General features: G+C 40.7%; 1 protein-coding gene across 3 annotated transcripts in view; it reads left to right on the top strand.

Annotated features, from left to right (window-relative positions):
- The window catches only part of SGCD (sarcoglycan delta), a 314,769-nt gene that overhangs the window by 42,323 nt on the left and 248,409 nt on the right, over window positions 1-24,037 (top strand). For 2 of the 3 annotated variants that reach the window (XM_088173554.1, XM_014875970.2), the window contains exon 1: window positions 7,543-7,613. The exons of the other annotated variant lie outside the window; for it this stretch is intronic. The gene's annotated coding sequence lies outside the window, so the exon portion shown is untranslated. Of the gene's footprint in view, window positions 1-7,542; window positions 7,614-24,037 lie in introns of those variants that run through there. 3 annotated transcript variants of the gene reach the window in all.

Raw genomic sequence — 24,037 nt, 5'->3', positions numbered from 1 at the left:
ATGGGTTCTTTAAAGAGTGGAAGGAGCTGACATCAGCGGTTTGAAGAGCCAAATAAAAGATTTCTTCTAACAGTAATCAGCCTGGCTGATTTCCCAGCAGCATCCCAGCCTGCCAGGGTATGGAACAGCCAGCACTAGGGACAGAGTCTCTTGTTCCACAGTTGGGCCTAATTTAATAATACTTTGTTGAATTGCATTACAAGTTTGATACTGGGTTTTGACTGGTGTCTTGGAATGTGGTTTTTTGTGATCTGGATAATTCTCTATTTGTTTTGTATTATCGTACCAGGAGGGACTTAATTTTGTTAGCATCTTTACCAAATAATCTGATGAATGTGATAAGCAGCTTTAATATGATTTCTCATTGATTATTTTCACATAAAAGTTCTGTGATTTGAAGAGTAATAACTTTGTGCTCACTTGCCATCTTCTAAGTAGGCCTTAGTTTTAATCTTGTAGGTTTTCAAAATTGAATCAGCAGAAATTGCAGAAAGTATGTTTATATTCACTTGCTATCTTACTAATGGATCTCAGCTTTAATCTCTGATTTTCCAAATTGTTTCAGCAAAAATGATGTCACCAGGATTTGATTAAAGTATTCAGTTTCAGCTTAGTTCTTTTCTAATGTGTTAAATTTTCATATGCCAATGCAAAAAATTTTGACAATATTAACCTTTTCCTAGATCCTTTTTTCCCAAAGTGCTTTGAGAGCTTTGTGTTAAGTTTACTTTTTTCTTTTAAATTAAAATCTTGGCTGCTAGTAAAACATACTTGTCAATTTGTAGTTAATTGCTGCATTAGTTCTGGAGTTATACATCAAATTGGAAAGTAAATTTGGTATCTTGTATTACACAGCAAAAAATAGTTGTTGCAGTAGGAATCCTGTCTGCTAATTCATTTGTCTCCTTTTAGCTAATCATTGCATTTATTCATGTCATGCATTTTGGCTGGGTGATCTCCATCTTGATACAATAATGACTGGAATGCCTTTGCCCCCTGCTGAAGGTGGTTTCTGTGGAACAGATATTTGTCCCAAACAAGAGGCAGATGAGTAAATAAGCCTTTAGGGCAAGCAGATAGGACTATGAATTTCTTTCTATTATTATTTCTTTAATTTCTTTTTTTCGTCTTGTTTGATTTTTTCTTTCTTCTTGAATAATGCACGGAGCATTAGTAAGAAAAACGTTGACTGGAATGTGATGTTTTTTCAATAAAGTTAAATACAGCCCTAAAATTATAATCTCAGGTGAGGCAGTGGGTCTACATCAGTATTATTTGACCAAACAAAAAGGAAAAAACCCATATTTGCATCTGAATTTAGAGTGGACCACCACAAGTCCCCTCTCCTGCTGTACATGTACAGGGCTCCCCAAACCACCTCCTTAAATCCTTCCTCCTGAAATTGCAGCTCTGTGGGTGGCTCCTGTGCTGTCAGTGGGCTGTGAGCGCTGGTGCCAGGGTCCCCTCTCTTGGAGGGGATTATAGGATCAAAGTTGGATAACACTGCAGTGTAACATGGTAGTATTTTAGGAACAGCTCAGTTTTGCACAGAGGGAAGACCAGCAGTAGGTGAGCTGCTTGAAAGGCTTTTTACACAGCTGAGGCTGAAAAATGTCTGAGAATTTTTGTAAGGAATTCAAGTTGTGTTTTGCATGCAGGGAGCAGCACCACCCCTGATGCTGTAAATCTTTGAAGTCCAGTGCTCCCCAGCACCCAGGTGTGCCTTCAGCTGCCTTTACTGTTAGCAGAGCAGAACCCAATAAAACTCTGCCAAATCCCGAGAGAGACTTGAGGAGATTTCTAGGAGCACTTGCCACATTTCATGTCTCCCACGCAGTCACGTTGTGGGAATGGTGCAGGTTAAATGCCTGTGCCTTTCTGCTGCTGGCTTTATGCAGGGCTGGTGTTGCCTTCCCTGCATCCCCTCCTGGGAGCCATCCCCCTGCTTGTGCTGCCTTGCTCAGTGTTCACTCCAGCAGCCTCTGTGCTGCCCTGTAACTTTGATTTTGCTTTCCTCATCACCCTGAGGTTTGCCTCTCCATTAGCAAGTTGAAAAAAGAGGACAACAATATAATTGGGCAGAGTATTCCTAAATTATCATTTCAGTTCTTGCAATAGGTGTGTAATGAGGGGTGGGCACTGACACCTGCGGGAGGGCGTGGCAGAGAGGAGCACGGAATGGGAGCAAGATCAGGTGAAGCTGAAATGGTTTAATGCTTTCAAAAGCAAATGATCGTTTTGGAGGTAAAATTTACCACTCAGGCTAAAAGTTAATGTCAGCTCTTGCAAGCTGTAACAATATCCTGCCCTTTCTGAAGGCTGCCACCACTTACTGAGGCGAGATGCTGAAAGCCTCCTCTAAGTGGCTGCTGGGGAAGTCAGTGCTGTAAACATCAGTGAGGTCAGGCTGCTGACCTTCAAAAAGAGTTTTCCTTTCTGGAGGAGTCACTCCTGGAAAGGCAGTCTGCTAACGAGATTTTGGGTGTTTTATAGTGTGCAGTGTCCATAATTTTATAAATGGTCTCTCCCTGCTGCAAGCACACCCTTTTTCATCCAGTGTGCATGGGAGAGTTGGATCAGCACCTTTTAAAATATTCATTTGGATATTAAGTAGCGCTAGTGCAAAAGTCTGTGAAAAGACTGAAGAGGAATTATTTGGGGGAAGGAAAGGATGACAACTCTGTGACCAAAAAGAGAATGCAACTTGCTAACATTGTGAACAGTGTGAGGCTCTGCAGGCAATCAGTTTTGGAAAGGTTTTGTTATATGACACAACTCACTACATGGCTGAGCTTAATGTAGTAATAGATCAGTGTTCTTTCTTTCAGGTAGTGATGCTATTTAAGTAGAACATTCATTATATCATGATAACAGAGATCCTCAAAGGGCTAAATAATTGAAGCCAGGTGCTGGAAAAACAGTGAATACACATTGCAGTTTCAAAGACTGCTATTGTGGAAAGCCACCTAATTGCATTCTGCTGCAATTAATAATCATCTTAATGGCTTTGCATATTTATGAATATATAAAAACAAATAAGAAAATACACAGACTAGGGTAAAAATTTGGTTCATAAAATTTTATTGCTGGAAAGTAATTAAGCATGCCTCTAATCACAGCATCATTTTTCATTGTGGGCAGGTTTGAGTGGAATGAAAAAGTTTGGAAAAAGAAAATGTGACTGTTCCATAAATCAGCTTGTATGAAAGATTTCATATCACAGATATTAAAAATTAGGCACATACTTGCTTCTTATTTCCCTACCATTGCATGTTTTGACCTGGGATACCCTGAGTATGGAAGGGGATCACTTTTCATCCCCATTCCACTGTGAGATGGGTGGTGAAGCTTTTGTCTTCCATCTTCTGGTCTGTATTGAACAGGAGGTCACAATGAAAGATTAGAGCAGCCTTTCCTGGCTTTTAAACAAATACTAATAATGTTTGAGGTTTTGAGATGAAAATTTGTCTCCTGGGCATGCAAATAAAAACTCATGATAAGACCACAGAGAGTACTGCTTGAAGTTTTGGCCCAAGTGGAATTCCTCTCTGCTTATATCCATGTAATTAGACATGAATTTGACTGGCTGAAATGTCTCTAATCTGCACAGTAACCACTTACTCTCATTAGAAGTTTTTTCCTGTTTACAGCCCTGTGCATTGCAAAATGTCCCTGCTTTGTTTTGACTTGACCTTTCATAGTCACTGAAAATCAATAGACTTTAATGCATTTATTAAATAAAGAGGATTCTTGGGATTAACATGCAGGGTTCAGTGCTGGAGCAAGAGGAGAGGGTAAAGAGTGGAATATTCCTGCAGAGCCAGGCCAGGCTGCTGTGGCTCCAGGAGTGCTCTGCTCCTTTCCTGGCTGGAGCTGGTGCCTGCCTGATCAGGCAGCCCAAGACCCCATTGCTGCCTTCTCTTCACTCTTCCTTCACAAAGGAGGAAGCTTGCTCAGCTCTCTTGTACATTTTCTTCTTTTTTTTCTCCTCTGAAGAGAAATGACTATTCCTCCTGCTTTGATTGAGCTGCACTTGACTTCATAGGGATAAGGAGTAATGAAACATAGCTGGATGTCATTTGGGCTGCAAAAAATACTGAAGTATTTATTATGAACTGTGCCTTGTTTCTGAGAGTACACTGGCTTTTGTGACCTGATATTTTTAAGTAATAAGATTTGTGCAAATTTTGTGGTCAATTTAGTGTTCCATAGCCTGTATGTACTTACACATCATTCCTGTTTCTGAGTTTAGCTGCCCATGTTGGTGCAAATGTGTGGTTTGCAGATGTTGGGATTTGCATCCTGCTGTTACCCCAGCACGGCTGTTCTTTAGCCTGCTGCCACACACGTGCCTGCATGTGATGTACAGTTTCAGTTTCCTTTGAAGAGGGAATAAGAAGTTGGGCTTACTCTTGCTATGTTTAAGTCTTTAGTCCCAAATAGAAACCTGTTAGCTCATCTCCTTTGAATGGCAGGTGTAAATGCTGTTGATTTCAGCAGATTGGCTGAGATGTGCCTGATAACACCAATTTATGTACAAATACACTACTTTTTCTAATTCAGCTAATGGTTTTGAATAGAAGTTTAAGGTAGGCTTTTTCTTTAACATATTATCAACCTATCCCTGATGAACTAAAAGCAAAGAACCTGGATGTCCTGGCACATCTTCTCTCTCAGTGTCAATCACTGGGCTTTTTATGCCTCTTATTTATGTGTGCTAATGAGGAAAACATTATTCTTCTGTGTTTAAAGGTAGTAATTTTCTCACTGATACTTGTAATGCAGATTGATCCCCCATCTCAGATGAAATAAAAAGTAACAGATACAAAATCTGCCATGACAAGCTTATTATTGCATGATCTGCTGCAACATATTAAACCCAGAGGTACGTATGTGAAGAGGTTTCTTTCAATGCATGACAACTGTCACACAATGGTATCTTGATGTGTCAGCATGCATTCAGATCTCAGCATATTAAGAATGATTTAGAAGGAAGTAGTGTCAAAACAAATTGATCAAATTGTGGTGTTGCAAGATTTAATTATTTTTTGGCCCCCTTAGCTGCTACACAGGGAACAATGCTTTGTGTGTAGGTTTAAAAAAATAAAAATCTACCACCCTAAGTAACAACATAAATAAAATCTTATACTGAACAAATCAGAAGTGGAGTTTTATAGTATTTTTGCTTTCTTGAGATGTAATTGTGTAATCTACAATAACAGAAGAGCAACAGATATGCACACAGAGGCACTTAGATGATCAGTAATTGATTGTTTTCTTCTTAAAGAGCAAACTTCTTGTATACCAAAATGTGAGAGTGCTTTCCCTTTATGGGTCAGCATTGATTGTACATAAAACATGTGATAGAGGGTTTCTGAAAATGGTAATTAAAATAGTAGAGTTTCAAAAATGAGCATTGATTATATTTCAGAGCCTCTCAGTTAAAAGTTAAAGAGTAAACAACAGAGTTTCCAGCTGGAATGCTCTGAGGCATCAGGACAGGGAGAGCCTTGAAGCTTGGAGTTCTACCTGTGTAGTTCTAGTAGTCAAGAGTAGAACATCACACATTAATTACATTTCAGAGAGGAACTTGCATGCTTTCCCCCTTTGCTACTTCTAGCAATTTTTAAGTGATTAAAGCCTTTAATGAAGCAGTTACTGCTTCCTGTGAAACGAGGCCTGGGTACCCAAAGGGACCCCTCTGGTGCTGGACTTGACTGGCAGGCAGGGAGAGGGGACTGGGAGGGGATGTGCTGCCCCAATGACAATCGGCTCAGATGTTACTCAGGTGGGGCACATCAAAGATAATTTTGTGTCTCATTTAGAAAGCTTGAAACGATGTGGATCAACCACCCTTTGGTGTAAATCAAGAGGACTCAGCAGAATTATGCCAACTTATACCACGTCAGAAAGTAGCACAGGGGGATGCAGTAATTTCTGTAACTCCAGCTGCACCCTGCTAGAAGCAACACAGAATATTTTAAAGAGGTCTCTTATATTCTGGTACCAGGAGATGATGTTTAATTAAATAAAAGTACATGGTGGAGTTGCCTTATTAAGTGCTTGTACAGAAGGTAAAAATAAATTGTCCCCATGTGATGAACCAGTACTTTGATTGTGAGATGTACAGCCTTGTCACTTCCCTTTAAGTAGGTGAAAATTGAAAGTGCAAGTGTTTCTAAGAAACTGTGTGCTTATGTGATGTAACTATTAATGTTGTTGGTTTCAGGGCACAGTGATTTCTTTTGCTGCCTAAACCACACATGCTGTCAAAAAGTCCCAAAGTGTGTTTTGGCTTTTGGTAGCATGCAGGCACAAATAATGTCAGATTGTTGATCTTGAATCACTGGATATCTGCCCTGAAATGTTTGCATCAGTAATTTAGAGCCCAAATGGGGTCATATCTAGTTCCTAGCCTACTCCAGACAAGTTCTGTTTTTGTAGAAAAGTGTACCAAGCAACTAAATTTTTGCCACAAATGAAAATGCTAACTGCCTTTGGAAATTAAGTTAGTAATAGTCCTTAATTTAGTGTTTTGACTGCTGGTAGTCCTTGCCTTGTCTAGCACGAATGGACATTATCTCACATCCCTAATAAATGATCAGATTAGCATTATGAGCAGCATTAAATGATCAGAGAAGAGTAACAGGATCTGAAGTGCTCACTTCCCCTCCATGCACTTCTGCTTGTCCAGCAGTAATGCACCTGCATTGTTTGCAGTGACCTTGACTGTGAGATGCTTTTAAGCAGTGAGAGTTTGCTGCAGAAAAGCTAAATCAGCCCAGTTAATATTCCTGTTTTCCACCAGCAAAGATGAACACGGGGAACCTGTGGCACTTGAAGTATTTTGACCTGATGGTTCACAAACTGTGTGGTTGATCACCAGTGTCATCCCTGGAAAGGGACTGGGATGGCCTTAATAAAGTTATATCCTCCTCCTGTTATGTCAGGTGTGTGAGGAGAAAGAGTTTATCATCCCCACGTTTGCATTGAGAGGACAAATTCCTGTCCTGTAAAACTTAGTGACTGTGAGGAAGCTTCTCAAAACCTTTCTTGCTGCACTCAGGATTTTATTTATTACTAGAAGAGCTCGAGAAGCTGAAATGCAACTGCTGTGTTTCATTATTAAACAGCAGAGTTTTCAGCTTGGGTTTTAAACCTGGTGTTTTTAAGTCTGCAACCTCTCATCTGAAGGACATGCTGAGAAGGGCTTCCTGCTTTCTGAGTTAGTGTTTAATGTGTGGGAAGTGTACATCCCAATTGAAGTTTGTCTTCAGAAGCTTCTAATTAGGACAGAATGATTTGATTTTTCAGGAGGTACCTTTTGGGTTTCCAGAAATAACAAGACAGCCACAAGGGTGATGCAGAGCAGGTATCACAGGTTACTGTCATCTTTGCAGCTGTCAGAAGTGTTTTGGTGGAAAGCAAACCCATATGTTTGAATAAATAAATATTTTTTACTTAATTTATGGTTTTCACTCCAAAAGAAACTGTCAAGTTTGAGGTATAATGACTGACTTTTTTTTTTTTTTTTGTTTGCAGTGGCATGAAAATTTTCAGAAAGACTGAGTGATGTTTTAAGCTACTTCCCTGCAGGATGCGGAGCCGCTTAGGTATTATTTTCCATATAACTTTATACAACAAAGCAGGAGAAAGGAGGCAGGAGAGCCAAGTGGAAAGTGGCCTCTCGGGGGGGTAATGATATGGTATGCATTGCAGAGAAAAAAAGGCAAGTGTTTGAAATGACTGCAGTCAGTCTATGATGTGTGAATAAAGACAAGAATTACCCTGTGTCTGGTTTCCTGTCACAGCTGAAAGGCTGCTCGTGCTCACTCACAGTGTTTCATTTGGTTACTGAGTTTTACTGGTCCTGAAACCTGGGTGCAGAGGGGACACCTTGCAACTGATGGTTCCATTTCAGAGGGAGCTCCTGAGCAGTTTGTGAGTAAGGATGAGCTCTCAGCTCTAAAGGCTGGTGCTTGGTTTGGTGAAGCAATGACCAAGGCTGAAACACGTTTTCTGCCAGAAAGTGATGGACACATTTACACAGGAGATAATTTTGTATTTAATCTCCTTTCCAGTCAGAAAAGCAGTGTGTTATCCCAATCCAGGAAGTGTTCAAGGCCAGGCTGGATGGGGCTTTGAGCAACCTGGTCTAGCAGAAGGTTTCCCTGCCATGCTAGGGTTTGATGATCTTTATGGTATCTTCCAACCCAGACTGTTCTGTGGTTCATGTGATTCTGTGTTTGTGGGTTGTGGTATGACCTGTCATCCTATTTTCCTTATTAACATTTGGAGTCCCCTTGAACCTTCTAATCCCAGCAGATGGCCACCAGCAAGAGATTTCTGGAGACTCAGGTCTTGAATTGGCAATGGAACCATGTATGGGAAGCAGCACTTTAAAACTTGAAGCTGTTGAGCAGTGAAGGTCTCCAGGCTGGTCTGTGTGGCCACAGAATGGTCAGTGGGGTCCTCCAGGTGGCCCTGGGCTCTGGCATCCTTTGCAATTTAAGTCTGTAAAAGCGAGGAAGGATTTCAAAGGCAAGCAGCAGATGTGAGCCTGTGGCCTGTGAGTTCATTGTTGTTCCCTGGCACCGAGCTCCTGTGTGTCAGAGAGGGGAATTTAGTGCAAGCTGTAGTAGGTAGGAGCACAGAGGCTTTTTGTTTCTGTCTGAAGTCACCTCGTCGAGCTTTTGGGCTGGTATGTTGGCAGCTGAGCAAAAGGCTGTTTATTCTACATGACTCTTAACAGTTTTGGAAGAGCTTCCAAGTACAAATCCATGGCTTGTTCCCCCAAAAAGCGAGTCAGAAATTTTTGGCGCTTCTGTCAGTAATCGCTGTGGCTTTTATGGGTCAGCTCAGAGGAGCCAGTGTGATTAGAGCACGTGTGTAATCTCCAGGCAAGTTTTACAGCTTTGCCAGTGGAATGCAGATTTTGCTTATAGTTTTAAAATGTTATCAGTATACTTTTGAAGACCTTGTTTATTTAGCTAAGCCACTCGCCTGGTCTCAAAACTGGCAGAAGAGAATTTTCCTCCCTTCCGTTCTTGCTTTCCCTATGTCCTCCAAATAAACATAAATAACGCCCTTTTTCTTCAGTCTCCTAAAAATGTAGGCTGCATTTCAATGAGAACTATGAAATTTCAGGTAACTTCTGTTCCTCTCATATTTCCTTTTGCAGAACAATTTCATGCAATTGCAGTCTGTCTGTGGGATTTGTTGATCCTTGTAGGATGAAGTGCCTGCAATTCCTTCTGCTTTTCCTCCCTTGGAGATCCCTTGCACGCTGTCTCTGTGTGCTGTGTATCAGCTGTAGCAGATCCTCTCTCCCTGTCGGTGCTGGTAGCTCTCTCCTCAGCAGTCTGTTACTGTTCAAAGCTTTCAAATGATCAAAGAGGAGGATGAGGGGTAACAAACTGCTTTACCATTTGTTCTGGCAGGGATGGAGTTGCTCATGTGAGGTGTGTTGAGGCACGTGCTGTGGAAGGTGTAAAGTGTTACTGATAGAGCCACAGGGAGTCTGATACAGAAATAAAGAAATTCCTTCTTCCTATTGGCCCCTTTTGATATAGTGCTCCCCAAGACCTGCATTTCCCAAAGTCTTGAGCTTTCATTGGCTTTAAATTATTCCCCAGCTTTGAGGGGAGGTAGGGCATGACCAGGATTGTTAGACAGAAATGCCAGAATTTTGAAACTTACCCAAAACCTTTTTTTCTCTTCGGCTTTTAAGACCCTTGTTTATGGAAATAGTTTTTCCTTGTAGGCTCCTTTTTCCTCTGGAAGATGAAACTGCAGATTAAGTAACGTCACCCATGGGAGCTCTCATGATGGTTATTGGCTTCCTTTGAAATACTGAATTGTTCTCTGTTCCACAAACTGTGACTCTGGCAAATAGGGATATGAGGATATAGATTTTTGCAATAGTTTCAATCCAACCACTGTTTGAGATATAATTTTCTTATTTTATTTTTTAATTCCTCACACGTTGGCCTTAGGAAAAATGGTAATATCTTTTCAGTCTGAAAGGGATCCTGAACAAACAGACAGGGTTTGAAGAGCAGGAAAATGTGATGCCACTTTTCTGCAAGAGTTCCTCTGAGCAGCTTAGTTGGTCAGCTCTGCTGCTTCTTTTCAGCTCCACCTGGGAGCAAAAACAACATGTAAGCTTCATATATGTAGCTTGAAATCAGAATGATAAATTTAAAATCATTTTTTATGTTTAATTGATGAGTGTCTTTATTAGCTCAGTAAGTAGAACCTAAAAGAGCAAAACAAATGGATGCCATGGCATTGTAAAATAGGTGCTTCTACCTTGCTTAAAAAGAATTTCTGTGAAAATAATCTGCAAGAAAAAAAGTTACATGGATGCTGCAGTAATTCACAGTGAATACGAACTTGTCTGCTAGCACAGGTTTCATCTTGTGGGAAAAGAAAATTGCAACTAATTTATGATAGAAATAAGAATGTCAAGAAGAAGGAATTAATAGAACAGACCAGAAGGAATTACTCATTCCGGGAATGTGCATTGCTCTTTTCAAAGAAAAGTTTTGGTTCAGTTATGTTCTGCTGCTTCAGCCTTTTCAAAATTCATGTATGAGCATTTGGGCTTTAACTCCTGGAAAAGATTAACAACTCTTCTGAGTAAAAAACTGCATCTGACTTATGGGAGGTTCCTCATGTTAATGGTTTCATCAACCTAACAAGCTCTTGACATATTTTTCTCCCATAGGCTAAATAATTAATGCTGATTAAATATGACAATTTGGACAATTGTTTTTGCCCTAATCCAGGACCTGAAAGTTGAAAATTATTTTGCTTGTGTGGTGCATTTACTTTTGTCTCTGTTATGGACTTTTCTCCTGTGCAGTTGTAAATTAGCACCATCGCATCATGTTTACAGATAAAACTTTAATGGAAATTCTTATGTCAGTGTGGTTGCCCAACAGAAAATAATTGAATTGCTCTAAGATACCTCAAGGGAGAACAGAATATTTTATGGAATCTGAGGTCACAAGTTACTTTTAAATATCTTGAATCAGGTAATTTAAAAAAGCAGTTAGGAGAAAAAAACCTGAATTATCTGTTTCATAGAAATCTGTCTTTTGAATAAGGTCACCTGTACTAAGTTTCCATAGTCTAAATCTGTGTATCACATGTACAGTATTTTAGCTCACCCAAACACTACGGGTGAGGGGGGAAAAATCAAAGAAGTTCTGTTTTACTCAGCCCTGGCTAAGAGAATGTGTGTGTAATCCCCAGCCTGCCTCAGGAAGGCTTTGTATTAATGGGGGGTAGAGGAAGAGAGAAATCAGTTCTTTTACCTTGAAAAAAACCCCACTTTCCCTGCAAGAAAACACAGTCGGCACTATCAGCTGCATTCCACTCTCAGTCTCTCCTCAGTTTGTGGAAATGGAAGTGGCTTTAAGTGTCCTTAAGAATTGTGTGGTTGATGAAATCAGCCAGATTCAGGGATGGGCAGGCATCTTTCTGCAGCTTGTTTTAGAACTTGATTAACCCACAGATTTCTTTCTCCCTTTCTCGCTGTCATTAAAACTTCTGAAATTAGTGGGAAGAAAGTGGCAACTTTAGTTTGAACTCTATTCCTTTGATGCTGTTTATGAAAAATTCTAAATGTACTGTACTTCAACAGTGCAGTGTACAGGTTGGTCAACAGGGACTGTGAACTCGTCAGAAACAAATGTGAATTAATTATTTTTTTTCCTTGAATGTTGCAATTTTGCTTCAGCTGATGTGGACTCTGTCATACCAATTGCTGTGGAGTAAATTATTACTAAATGTTAGGTGGTAGTGGTGATTATTTCAAAGATAGGGTAATCTAGAAGAGACAGCTTGCACAGGAAAAGCAGTCAGTCACATTAACTAAACTGACAATAACTGCCACAAAACATCATCATCATTTTATACCCCTTTTGGTCATGCTGTTGAACTAGATGAACTATGTCCTTGTTTGTGTTTCAGAGAGGAAATCTGGAATACAGTCACTTCAGGGAAAATGCAAGAGCCTTGATTTATTGATGCTGTTTTATCAATTTTGCACAGGTTTTGCAGGGAGGAGGGAAGGAAGGAAGATTAGGAATTTCAGATGAAGACAGGAAGAAATGGTCACAAATGCCTGTCACACCCAAGAGCAGTAATCAAATTACTGCCATGAAAGAAAATGATATCATTGATTATGAAATTTGAAATTGGTGCCTAGAGCAATAGGAAAGCTGACAGTGTGAGCCAGTGTATTTAAAAAGGAGACTGGGTGCAAACATATATTAATATGCTTTTAAGGAGAAGGAATCTTGTGCAGGAGGGCATGGTGTCAGTAATTTATGGGCATGAACGAAATGCTGCGTCAGTGATTTATAGTGTCAGGCGGGGCTATTAATGGGATTAGGGTTCAGAGTTTAATTTACTTCCCTCTTTAAACGAGAAGAATTATCTACTGTAAAGACACATAAGAGTTGTTTTAAATGGGATGTGAGGACCCTTCTGGGTAGAACTGGAGGAACTGTTTTAAAGCAGTCAGGAGAGGCAATGGGCATTGCACGTTTGTTTTTCTTAGATCTGTGGTATCCATGAGGAGTCCCACCTCTCAGGACAGAGCAAGCAGTGGCAGGTCTGGTTCTGTCTGGGCTGGTACCAGTGAATTTTTTTGTATTTACATACTTTTTTTCCTTAACCAATGAGAAATCTTCTCTTGGCACAGATTTGAAGTTATATGACTTTCTTAGTTTGAAGAAGAGAAAGAAAGAGGTGCTTCATTCTTAGTGTCAAATTACTTAATTTCTTCTGAAGATGCTAAGACCAGAACCTCCTCTCGTGACTGCCTTGGTATCCTTTGTGGTAACGTGAGTGATATTTGCATCGTTTTCACAATAGTTAAAGTATTGCTTGCAGGAAGACCCCAGGAGCTAGACATGGCATCATTACTCTGATTTATGAATGAGAAAGGAAGCTCAGAGAAAATTCCAGTTTTCAGGATTGTGGAGGCCAGAGGCTCTGGGGAAGAGGACTCATCACCCCAGAAGCAAGGCTTGTGTGGGTAAAACAAGAGTGTCTCATTGCTTCTGTCATTAGGAAATGTTTGCAGTCCCAAGCCCCAGTGACTCTAGACATTCACCAACCAGTTCTCTAAATCTGCTTTTTGAGCACAGTTTCTCTTCCCTGTTTGCTCTGCAGAGCTGCTGCTTGCTATCTTGAGCATCCTCCTCTTTCTCAGTTTTCAGTTAATCTCTCCCCACTCATCCCAGCCTGTTCCTCTGGCTGGTGCAGAGCTCTCCCACAGCTCTCATCTGTGGGAGGGCAGTGTGATGTAGTGGGGAGGAGAGAGAAGCTGAGTGCTTATGCCTGTGAGTGATTTTTGAGCTGTGGGTTTATTGCTATATACACCCCACCTTGCTTAAAGTCTCCTCTGGAGATCTCTTTCATCCCTTGCAGCTTTCTTTAAACTTTTCTGGACAAACTTCTTGGCTGCTTTTTCCTCTGCTGCTATGAGTAAAACTTGAGGCAGATGCAGTGCTTTTGCTGTGACCTTCAGTATCACTCCCACAGCTGATAGAAATACCACACAAACCTCAATACCATTTTCCATGGCTGCTGTAGGCAAAGTCTTGTATTAATGGAGGAGCCACGGGGATTCTGATTGTGCTGTTTCTTCTGATTGTCACACTGGCTTAAAGATAAATTATGCTAGGGGTCATCTGGCTGTATCTCCCTGTCTATTTCACTTAGGTATAAAATAATCCACACCTAGATGCTTTTCTATTATCAAAATGCTTTAGGTGAGTTTGGACTTAAAGCTTTTCTATATAAGATTGGTCCAGGGGAGTTATTTGTGAGGCAGGAACCTTACTGGGAGCAGGAGGAGGGATTGAGGCTGTAGAGTGAGAGGATTTCAGAAGCTGGTGGGAACTGAATATTAGATGGGGAAATTCCTGCTGGAGGTCTGGGAAGGTATTTCAAGAGTGAGTTTGAATGGAAGTTGAAGTACTGGTTGGGTGTGTGGTGAGAAACTGTGGGTTCTGGGTGGAGTGGACATCCTCCAGCAAATGGAGAGGTGGAACCATCATATTATAGCAAAGAAATAATTGAGCTTTGTGTGAAAGCGAAAATAAAAATAACTAAAATGATTCTTTTGGTCTAAAAAATGCTTGGTTTGAAGGCAGCTGGAGTGATTGCAACTTTCAAAGAGCATTTTTCCCAAGACGAAGTTTCGGCTGGCATAAAAGCTAGCATTTGACATCTTTTTCATATAATGATTATATGAACAAAAGCAGACCTCGCTGTTGGCTGCTTTTGTAAAACAACTCCAGCGCAGCTCTTCATTCTCTTAATTCCTGCATGTGACTTGAAGTCAGCTCAAAACTCCTGCTGGAATGCAAGCAGGTCAGCTCCTCTGACTCTGTTAGAGTATTGGAAAGTGCTCCACATGGCTTGACAAAGGCTCTTTGCAATTGTTCATTTCTGTTGCAGCGGGCAGTTTTAATACACTGATGTTTGCAGCAGTCTCACGTTTAATGTTCTCATGCCACAGGCAGTGAGAGAAGGATTGCTCAGGCATCTGCCCTGAGATGCTGCTGTACAGCCTAAAATGCCTACAGTTACTAGGAGGTGCTTTGTAATTAGTGATGCTTTAATTGTTGCAAATACTGGCTTCTGCTGTTTGCTGAGGGTTAGTTATTCTTACAGCAGTGAAAGTAGACCTCACTGACCAGAAGGGACTTGGGGAGAGCCTGTGTTGAATTGTCCTCATATTTCTGGTGTCCAGATGTGAGGCTGGCTTTCCTCAGACTGCTATTTGATTTCCAGGTTGTGTTATGGTTGTAATTTTCTCTGAAGTGCCCAAACAGAGATTGATCTGTGCTCTCCCTTTTCCTTGTGGGATGCATCCACAGTTAAAGCTGGCACCTTCACGGGAAATCCGTATCACCTCTTAAAACCTAAAATTCCTAATTTTTCTCCAGTGTGTTGCATGCTGTGTGATTTAAATAGCAGTCCTGATTTCTTTTGTCTCTAAGAAGAGTGCAAGGGTTAGGGCAGGACTGTGTAAAGAAGGAGGCAATCTGTATTTTAAGCCCTTTCACAGACACAGCCTGGTAGGGTATGTATGTGGGAGGAGGTTTCTAAATAGGAAACTTGTGGTGTGAGGAATCCTAGGAGCCATGAGGATTGTGTAAATGTTTGCTCTTTAAAGCAGAAATAGTCTGCTTTCTCTGCTGAGAGAAATCACTTTGCTTATGAGAGAGCACAGTTTATTGACTGTGGTGACTGGAGATGAAGCAAAGGGAAGGGCTCATTTCGTAGACTAAAAAAAACCAAAGCTAAAAGAACATTTCTACACTGTTTTGATTTATTTTTATGATGATGTTATCTTCATCTGGTTGCCATCATTCAGATACAGCTGAGTAGAGGTGTAGGGAAGCACAGAAATTTTGAATAGAGAATAAATATGAGAATGAGCATTTGTTTCATTACTGTGAACATAGCCTGGATAGGTGAGAAAAAGGAATGTGAGGTAAGTACTAGACATCAGCTTTGTTATAATTTGCATTTTATTAATAAATATTCTTGGAAATCATTATCCTTTAGCACCTTATTGAAAACTGCTGCTGAGACTATGTGGGTCATATTTCTTACTGCTATAAATTGGTGTAGCTGAATTAGAAGTGTGATTTTCCACTAGTCTTGGAAGCTGCTCCAGTTGGACAGGGAAAAGTTATCTGTCTTTGTCAGACTGAATTGCAGAACTGGGCTTTGCTCTGTTTTGCATATCTCTGGGACAGATAGCAGGCCTTTAATTTGGTGGAGGAAGGCATGTGAATAGCCAACAGCTCCAAATTAAGGACAGGAAAATTAAAAGTTGGACACTTCTGGATAGAGAAAGCCAAACTGTGTGTTGATTGTACATTTTCTTGCTTTTGATGTACTCAGATGATGACAGAATGACTTTCTGGACTGAAGGTATGGCCTTACTACAGGGGGGACTGTGGGAGACTGCCTTGTGTGACTGATCATATTAAATGAGCTTAATGGTGTGTTGTGATCTTCAAAATCCCTGATATCCAGTGTAAGCTACCTTGCTGCTGATGGTGCAGTATTCACCCTTTGAGAAGCTGGTGAATGTCTTTCTGAGATGGTTTATGCAGTACTTTCAAAATGTAATTCCACATTATAAGAGAAATCTTGGTTTGGTGAAAGAGATGCTGTGAAAGCATCCCCTGACTGCAGAAGGGGGACTGTTCTGAGTGATTGCTGAGCAGATTTGAACAGATGAGATTTTATAAACTCACCACAACACAGTTTAAGGGAAAAGTATGACCAAGAAACAATTGGGTTAAAAAACACGAGAGAGAAGGGTTCGTATGGTTGTGATGACAATCTGTGTCCCAGTGTCCTGTCCCACCTCTGAGGGAAGACTGCTGGAGTCCTGGGGAGGTCAGGTAGACATCTGCCATCCCTGGCATGGATGAGCTGATGTTTGTTCAGGATGGTCAGAGCTCCCAGGGCAGCTGCTCTGCCCATGCAGGAGACTGGGGCACTGCAGGCTGTGTGCTCCACACACTGATGGCTTGGAGAGATCATTTTCAATGAGTGGCCTGGATTTGTTTCTGACAAATTCTAAATTCCCCTCCTGAGTAACTCGGTAACAAAATACAATGATTGGCTGCTGAGCACCTGGAGCCAGGAGGATTAGAGAGGCTTAAAGGGACAGAATTGTATTTATTGGAGATTAATGCTGAAGACTGCTGTCTCTTTCTCCCACTTCAGTAGGAAACCAAATTTTGTAGGAACCTATATTTCTTTTTTTAAAAAACTTTTTTTTTTAAATTTTTTTTATTTTTATTTGTGTGCTTTCTAACTGCACTGAATTGATCATTTTCAAATGGTGTAAAAATAAGTATCTTGGTAGGGTTTTATATAAAACTGTAGTATCCTCACTTGTGTACCTGGACTGAAAATGCATCTTTACTGCAGTTCTGGACAAAACTCAGGAAATTCACCAGAATTTCACACAAGGTCTACTATTACCTGTTCTTTCTATTCATTGAGGCTGACCCCTCACCAGGACAATATATGTCTGGGAAGGGACCTCCTGGGTCATCAGGTCCATTTTCCTGCCATCATGAGCAATCACATCACATGAGCCCTGTCATTAACTGGTCACACTCCATTTTAGAAGTATGAACACATTTTTCCCCCACCACTTCCCTTGGAAAACTGGAGTAGAACCTCATGGTCTGATGTTCAGCAGGTATTTATTCACAGCTGGTTTGCACCCCCTTGTTTCTATGCCAGCACTGTCCTTCAATGTAAATAGACTTTTTTCCCCCTGAGTGTTTGCTTGTTTGGTGTATCCAGGAGCAGAAGTCCAACTCTTCCCAGCTTTCCTCTGCTCAGGCCAACAATCATCCTCTTAGTCCTTTCCACCCACTCCAGAGATAAAAATCAAATTATCCACGTGATAAATCCTTCTCAGTGATTAAATCCTCTAAAGAGAAAAAAGGCAGAGGTAACTTTAAAGGACAGCTAAACTGAGAATCTTTTAAATTTCTGTGTTGTGGTCTTTGTAAAAGAATGTCATCAGTTTTGTTTCATTGAAGCTGTGGCTGCTGATAACTTCCAGCTCAGCAGTATGAGGACCATAGGGATTTTCATCCTAGAGGTTCCATAAGGAAAAAGTCAAAGAGGAAAGAGCTGGGAAAGTATTTCTCATGCAGAGCAAGTAATTTGGGGGGGAATTGCAGAAAATAATGCTGGATGTGGTGGTGTGAGGTGTCATTGCAAACCTTGTGCCAGAGATGTTCCTCATGAAAAGGGTTTTTGGTATTTTGGTATGATCCAAAAGAATCTGGGCACTCTCTTCACCACCTCTGCTCAAGATTTTATTTCTTTACCACCTCTGCTCAAGATTTTCTCTCTTTAAAGAAGGAAGCGGTCCTGTAGATATGCTGTAGCTGCATATTTCTTTCATTTGGTCAATGAGAAGTCAAATTTAAAACCATTCTTTGCCAGGCAGGTGATAATAGCTTTGAATTTAAAGAAAATGATGAAATGACTTAACAAATAGTTTTAAATTTAAAGGAAAGTATGGAATGACTGAACAATTTAGTACACAGAAAAAGAGCTGGAAAAGGGGTGACAGAGTGTGGGGATGATGGTTTGCTAATATGATCTAGAAAAAACTAATACTGTAAATTCTCTTTCATAATTGAAGAATCAGAAAGCATAGTTTAAAATATTTGAATTAGTTCAAAAATACAAAATGAGATCATAGCTCACACAGAACCTGCTTCTGGAAATCTCTGAGCAGAGTAACTTGTTAGCTGAGTTTCTGCACATTAAAGATGTGGCTGTGAGAATTACACTGATGGTTCTTATGTGAAGAGAGACAACCTCTGCTGGCTCAGGAAGCCCTGGGGCCATGAGTTGGGATTATTTTGGAAGAACATGGTGTTTGTATCCTATTCTGGTTTTCCCAGGTCAAACAGTAGATTTTTTAGTTTGATGATTTAGGTCAATTGATTTAAGTTCAGTGAACCTTTGAACTCGTCAGCTCCAGCTGTTCTTAAAGTGGTTTTGTATGTATTGTATGTTCTTGTGTGTCTTGTGAACTTCTCATCTTTACATCAGCTGGTAAATACTAGGATGACTATGTTGGTTAGTAGGTCCATTTAAATGCTGCTATGTGATTTGTTGTCTAACATGCAAATTTTGTCTTTCCAACTGGAGATACCCAAGAAATCCAAACCTTTCTTGCTGAGACATCATAATAGATTTTATTGGGAAAACTGCTGGAAGAACTAGATAAAGAGCCCTGAAAATGTGGAGAGGGGAAGAGGTATTACAGTTTGTATTTAAGTCCAAGCCTCGATGTTTGATCACGGGGAAATGTTTGAAAAAAGCTGTACCAGAGCTCTGAAGGATTCTTCAGCCTCCAGCTCTGAGCTCTGGGAACTGGGCTGCAAACTCCTTGAAACCCGAACAGATGTTTTGGTATAGAGCTTCAAAGCTTTGAAAGGCTGTTTTCCTCACATGCCTTCCTATGTGAGGAGACTTTTAAGAGCTGCTGAATAAATTTTATTATCTTTTCTACAAAAGCACTATTCACATGGAAGAGGCAGGCTTGGAACAGTTGTGGGCTCAGACGTGAGACAAAAACCACATTCAAGCAAAAAATTGAAGAAAAATGGAATGGAAACGAGGGAGAGACGTCAGCCTGTTCAGGATCCAGAGGGGGCAGAGTTTTTGAGATGCTTCAGTAGCTTTTTCATGAAGATAAGTAAACACGAGGGAGCTGTATTGGCCTCGGCTCTGCCACATTAGATAGAAGGATTCCTAATGTTGGGGAAGAGTGCAGATGAATAACAACCCAGATGTTCCTCCTATTGCTTTATGTGCATTTCGAAATGAATCTGACAGTGATGAGTGCAGCTTGAGAACCCACAGAGATCTGAATGGGTAAAAATGTCAGGAAAAGGCAATAAATGGAGCTTATCCTGTATCCTTTCACCCCTTCCCACACACTGAACTGGGTGTGTGTTGGTGCTAGAGGCTGTGCTGGGCTGGTGCTGCATGAACACCCAGGAAAATAAAACCCCTGCTGTAAGAATTTATCAAACTTTAAAAAGTTAAGAGAAAGGAAAACATCTAGAAATAAGGGACTGAGACATGAGAAATGAGATCCAATTCAGTTGAATTACATTGTTTCCAACCTGGAAGTCTGGGGTGCTTTGCAATACCTACCATCTGCTACTAGAACAAGAAAATATAGTGCCATTATGTTATCATAGAATCATTAGCAGTTCTGATTTTTTTATAGTTTCTGGGGGGAAAAAAACCATCAAAATTCAGATGGTTCTCTTATTAGGGTTTTGTCTGTTTTTTTCTGTAACCAGGAGCAAGTCGAATCATTTTAGGAGGACTTCATGCAAGAATTCCCTTACTGTTCCTTGTTGCAATTTGAAGTATTTGTTCTCCTCTGTTTAGACTTTTGTTTTCCTTAAGGCATTGTAGTGAGTTGGGAGTGAGGAAAAAAATGAAATACTTTTATCATAAAGATTTTTCAACTTAACGATCTGAACCAATAATAGAGTTTCTTTTTTTTCTTACTTTTTTTTTTCAAAAGGGGAATGGAGCCCTTAATCACACAACTGCCAGAAACTCTGGCCCATTTTTAAACTATCTAAGGCAGAGTGGAGTTCATTTGTAAGGTCAAGATCTACTTATAAGTAATGGCACTTCCCGTGGGGAAAAACACTAACCCAATTTGTGAAAGTTATTTTATTTGATGGTCAAATAAACTCGATAGCACATCAGGAATAGGGTTCCTGGCTGTGATGTGACACACAGAGCAGCATTTAGGCAGAAGGCTTTGTTTTTCCTATGAATGTATTGATGGATTTTCATGTGGATGTTTGACTTTTGAAATCATAGCTTTGGTATTCTGAAAGACAAATGCAACTGTAGGGTAAAGAAACAAAGCTAAACCAGCTCCAAAAATATAGGAAACATGGCAGCAGGAGGGTCCACTCAGGGAAGATTATAAAGCTTCACATTGCCAGAGCCTCTTTAGCAGCTCCTTCGCGTTGTGGGTTTGGCAGGAGGAGGATGACAGGGCTGCCAGCCTGCCTAATGATCTTCATCTAACATTTACCTTATTGAGAGGGGAATAATTCTGTTAAATTAACATCCTAGCATATTTGCTGTCCAGCTAGTTGATGAATTAAATAGCCCGAACAAAACGTTTCATGACTCGTTTATCCATAAAAAACACTGAATATTCAGCGTGGAAAGGAGCAGCTTTTCGGCAGCTGTGTGCTGCCATGCCCTGAACCCCTCATCTGCAAAAATATACGTGTTTGTGTGTAAATATACATGTTTATGTGCAAAACGAAGAAGTTGAATGAGGCTTTGGGAGGTGGGATAGCACACAGACAGACCCCGCCCTTGGAGAGAGCCAGGCTCTGGTTCTTTGCTGCCTGGCACGGGCGTCCTGCTCAGAGGAAGCACAGACTGTTAATGACAGCCCACGAGCCTGTGACACTCGGATCACTCCATCACTCAAAGCTGGCACCCCGTGCCAGCCCAGCCAGCTGTCCTCTTCCATCAGTGTCCGAAAGTGGCGCGCCGAGGGCCGCAGGTGCCAGCTGCCAGCCTCCAGTAACCAGCGGGCCTGCCCCAGCACTGAGTGCACTTAGGCAGCCTGTTCAGATGGAAGTGTCTGTCCTCACTGTCCCTTTTGAGTTGCAGCTTGGAAGAAGGAGAATAAACAAACTGCAGGCTAATAGACAAAGCAGCACATCTCTAAGAAGAAATCCAAGCTTAGGGCTTTGTGCTCCCCAGCTGGGAGACACCACAGTAAGTGCCTGTGACAGCAGATGTTACTGGGGGTGCAGTTGACTTCTCCTGCTTGGTTTGGCCAAAATTTGTAACCTCACAGGGAAGTCTGTGGTTCACGGATTCACCAACCCACTGAGAATTTTTGTCACCTCTGTTGATGTGTGTTCGGTGTGCCAAGGACATGAAGACTCAGTTTTGTGAGAAAATGTATTATAAAGATACTCTTTAGAATTTAATTAGAATTTGAATTAATTATTTATATAGACTTCCATAATTATATTAATTCTAATAACAATTAGAGTTTCAATGTGCAGCTGTGGAGAGTGTGGCTGTGAGACCTTGGCTGAGGTCTGATTGGTGCTGGCATACCAGAAAAGTCTCCATGTATGACAGGCCCACCAAAATGGGGTGAGCAAGTAATTTCAAATGATTTTCAGATCCATGGGCAGGGATACTTCTGCATCCTTAAGCTTTGAGGACTCCAGGTCTTGAGCATGTCAGGCTGAGGAGCCTGTAGGTATAAGGGGCTTATATGGGCAGTCAGGCTTTTACAATGAAAATGGGTATTTCAAGGCAAAAAATCCCCCAACTTTTATTGCTGCTGTAGCCCCAGACTGATACACAGTCAACAATTCAGCCTGTTTTCATAAAGTCAGTCTGGTGCTGTTCTGGATTCCAGTGGTTCCAAGTGCAGCAGTTTGCCCTTGTACATCTATATCAAGTTTTTTTTCTCCTATTATCATCACCAGATCCTTGTCCTCGCTTGATGTTTTCTAGGTTTCTCATTCCTATTCTCCAGCATGTATGAATTTTCTATTATTTGCTTGCTGAATGCAATCACTTGTAATTTCCCAGGTTCAAAAAAAGAAGTTCCTTTGAAAAAAAAATGTAATGGAACATCCTCAGGTTGAAATGGGCTCTGAGCACAGCTGATGGCTTGGGGGACTTTAATTTACTAAACGTCAGTGGTTTGATGGCAATTCAACATGACTGGTGATTGCCTGCATCGTGTTACTACTGGGGCTGAAAAGGCTGTTTACCTTTGGAAGACAGAAAGCTCAGCTGAGCAACATAAAGAGCAATCTCCTGTGACCTGCTAATAATTTTTTTTTTTGCCCAAAGATTCCCCAATTGCTGAGGAGCACAAACCCCTGGAGAAAAAACTTCTCTTTGTGCATATGCTTGTTTATATATCTGTTACAAGAGGTCAATCCAGAAAAATGGTGTTTGCAAAAGAACACTTTATAGCAGGAGTTTTCTTTGCTGCAAAGTCATCCTTAATTTGGTCAGTGGAAGACTTTTTCTTTTCAAGAGATTTCTCTTAACATTTATTATCCCAGCTTGACACAGTGTTGAAATATTTCTCTGTATTTCTAATGTTTGTTGTGGTACTGCTTAGAGAACGGTGAGTGGCCCAGTACACGTTGGAGAGCAATGGTTCAAAAAGGAAAAAATGCCATCTGGTTCTCATTAATTTGCTGAAATGATCAGAACATTTCCTAAGAGAGACTATGCTGCATGTAGGGAAGATAGTGGCAGGGGCTCTTCATTTGTGCAAGTGGATGCAAACTCACCTGCCTAAGAATGATCTCGTTTCTAAAAATGAATTTGGGGTCCAAGGTCCTTAGATAAGATCAGACTTGATGGACTTTTATCCATAAACTCCATTACAGTAAGTGGTGTGTTCACCTCCTCCCACTGCCAGGCAGGTGATTATGGAGGGAAGTTTTTTGTGTTAAAAAGACAGCTAGGATCTTGCTTACTATTTAAAGAAAAAAGTTAATGTTTTGTAAAAAACGATTTTTAGGAGTGTATATGTGCAAGTAGAGCAGCTGAAACTGAGACATGCATCCACTGTGTTTGGGTCAGCAGCCTCTGAATGGCAGGTTTGGGAGCTTTGCACAAATTTCTGTATTTCTGATGTGCTGCTTTCCTTTTAACATTTGGCCTTTAGGCCTTTTCTTTTGGGCTTTTGTGTGTGCAGAGCAAAATTTGTTGAAATACTGATGTGTGCAGTCTGGGCTCCTCCAGCCTTCCATGGCCCATCTGTGCTGGACAGGACTCACATCCCCTCCCTGCTGCTGGTAAATCTATCAGTGACCAGCTTGCTAAGGATGATTTTATAGGCTCTGCAGCTGGTTTGTTTAAAACCAGATTACTGTCACGTTTAGAAACATTTAGCACCACTGGACCAGTGAGGAATAATAATTTAAAGAGGCTCACTAGATTTAATCAGTTTGTGGGAGATGAGACTTAATCAAACATGAGAGGTTGAGAAGGCTGATAGAGCTGATGAATTTGAATAGATAATACAGACATTTTCTGTCCATGGTTGGTTTATAGCAGTAAAGTGTTTGCAGAAGTTATCAATCAATCAATATAGGTATGAAGTCCTTTGTGTGAGGAAGCTTGCAGTGGGGAGAAAAAAATTGCCTGAATTGAAACTCAAAAGTAGATATTACAGGAGATTTCTTTCAATATGGGAATTCTAAGACATAATTAATTTTCAATATTTTTTATAATATGTAAGAAAAGATAATTGGGAAATATCTTGAAGAAAAATACCCTTGTGAGCTGTATCCTGCTCAGGTCCTGAGTGGCTGCTCTTGGTGCAGACCTGCAGTACTTACTGGAGAGCCCTGGCATGTGTTTTAACTTCCCTGACCTTTGGCTCTCCATCTGTAAAATT

Source organism: Sturnus vulgaris, chromosome 15, assembly GCF_052056855.1.
Source record: "Sturnus vulgaris isolate bStuVul1 chromosome 15, bStuVul1.hap1, whole genome shotgun sequence".
Lineage (NCBI taxonomy): Eukaryota > Metazoa > Chordata > Aves > Passeriformes > Sturnidae > Sturnus > Sturnus vulgaris.
This window is presented reverse-complemented; position numbering and strand designations above follow the sequence as displayed.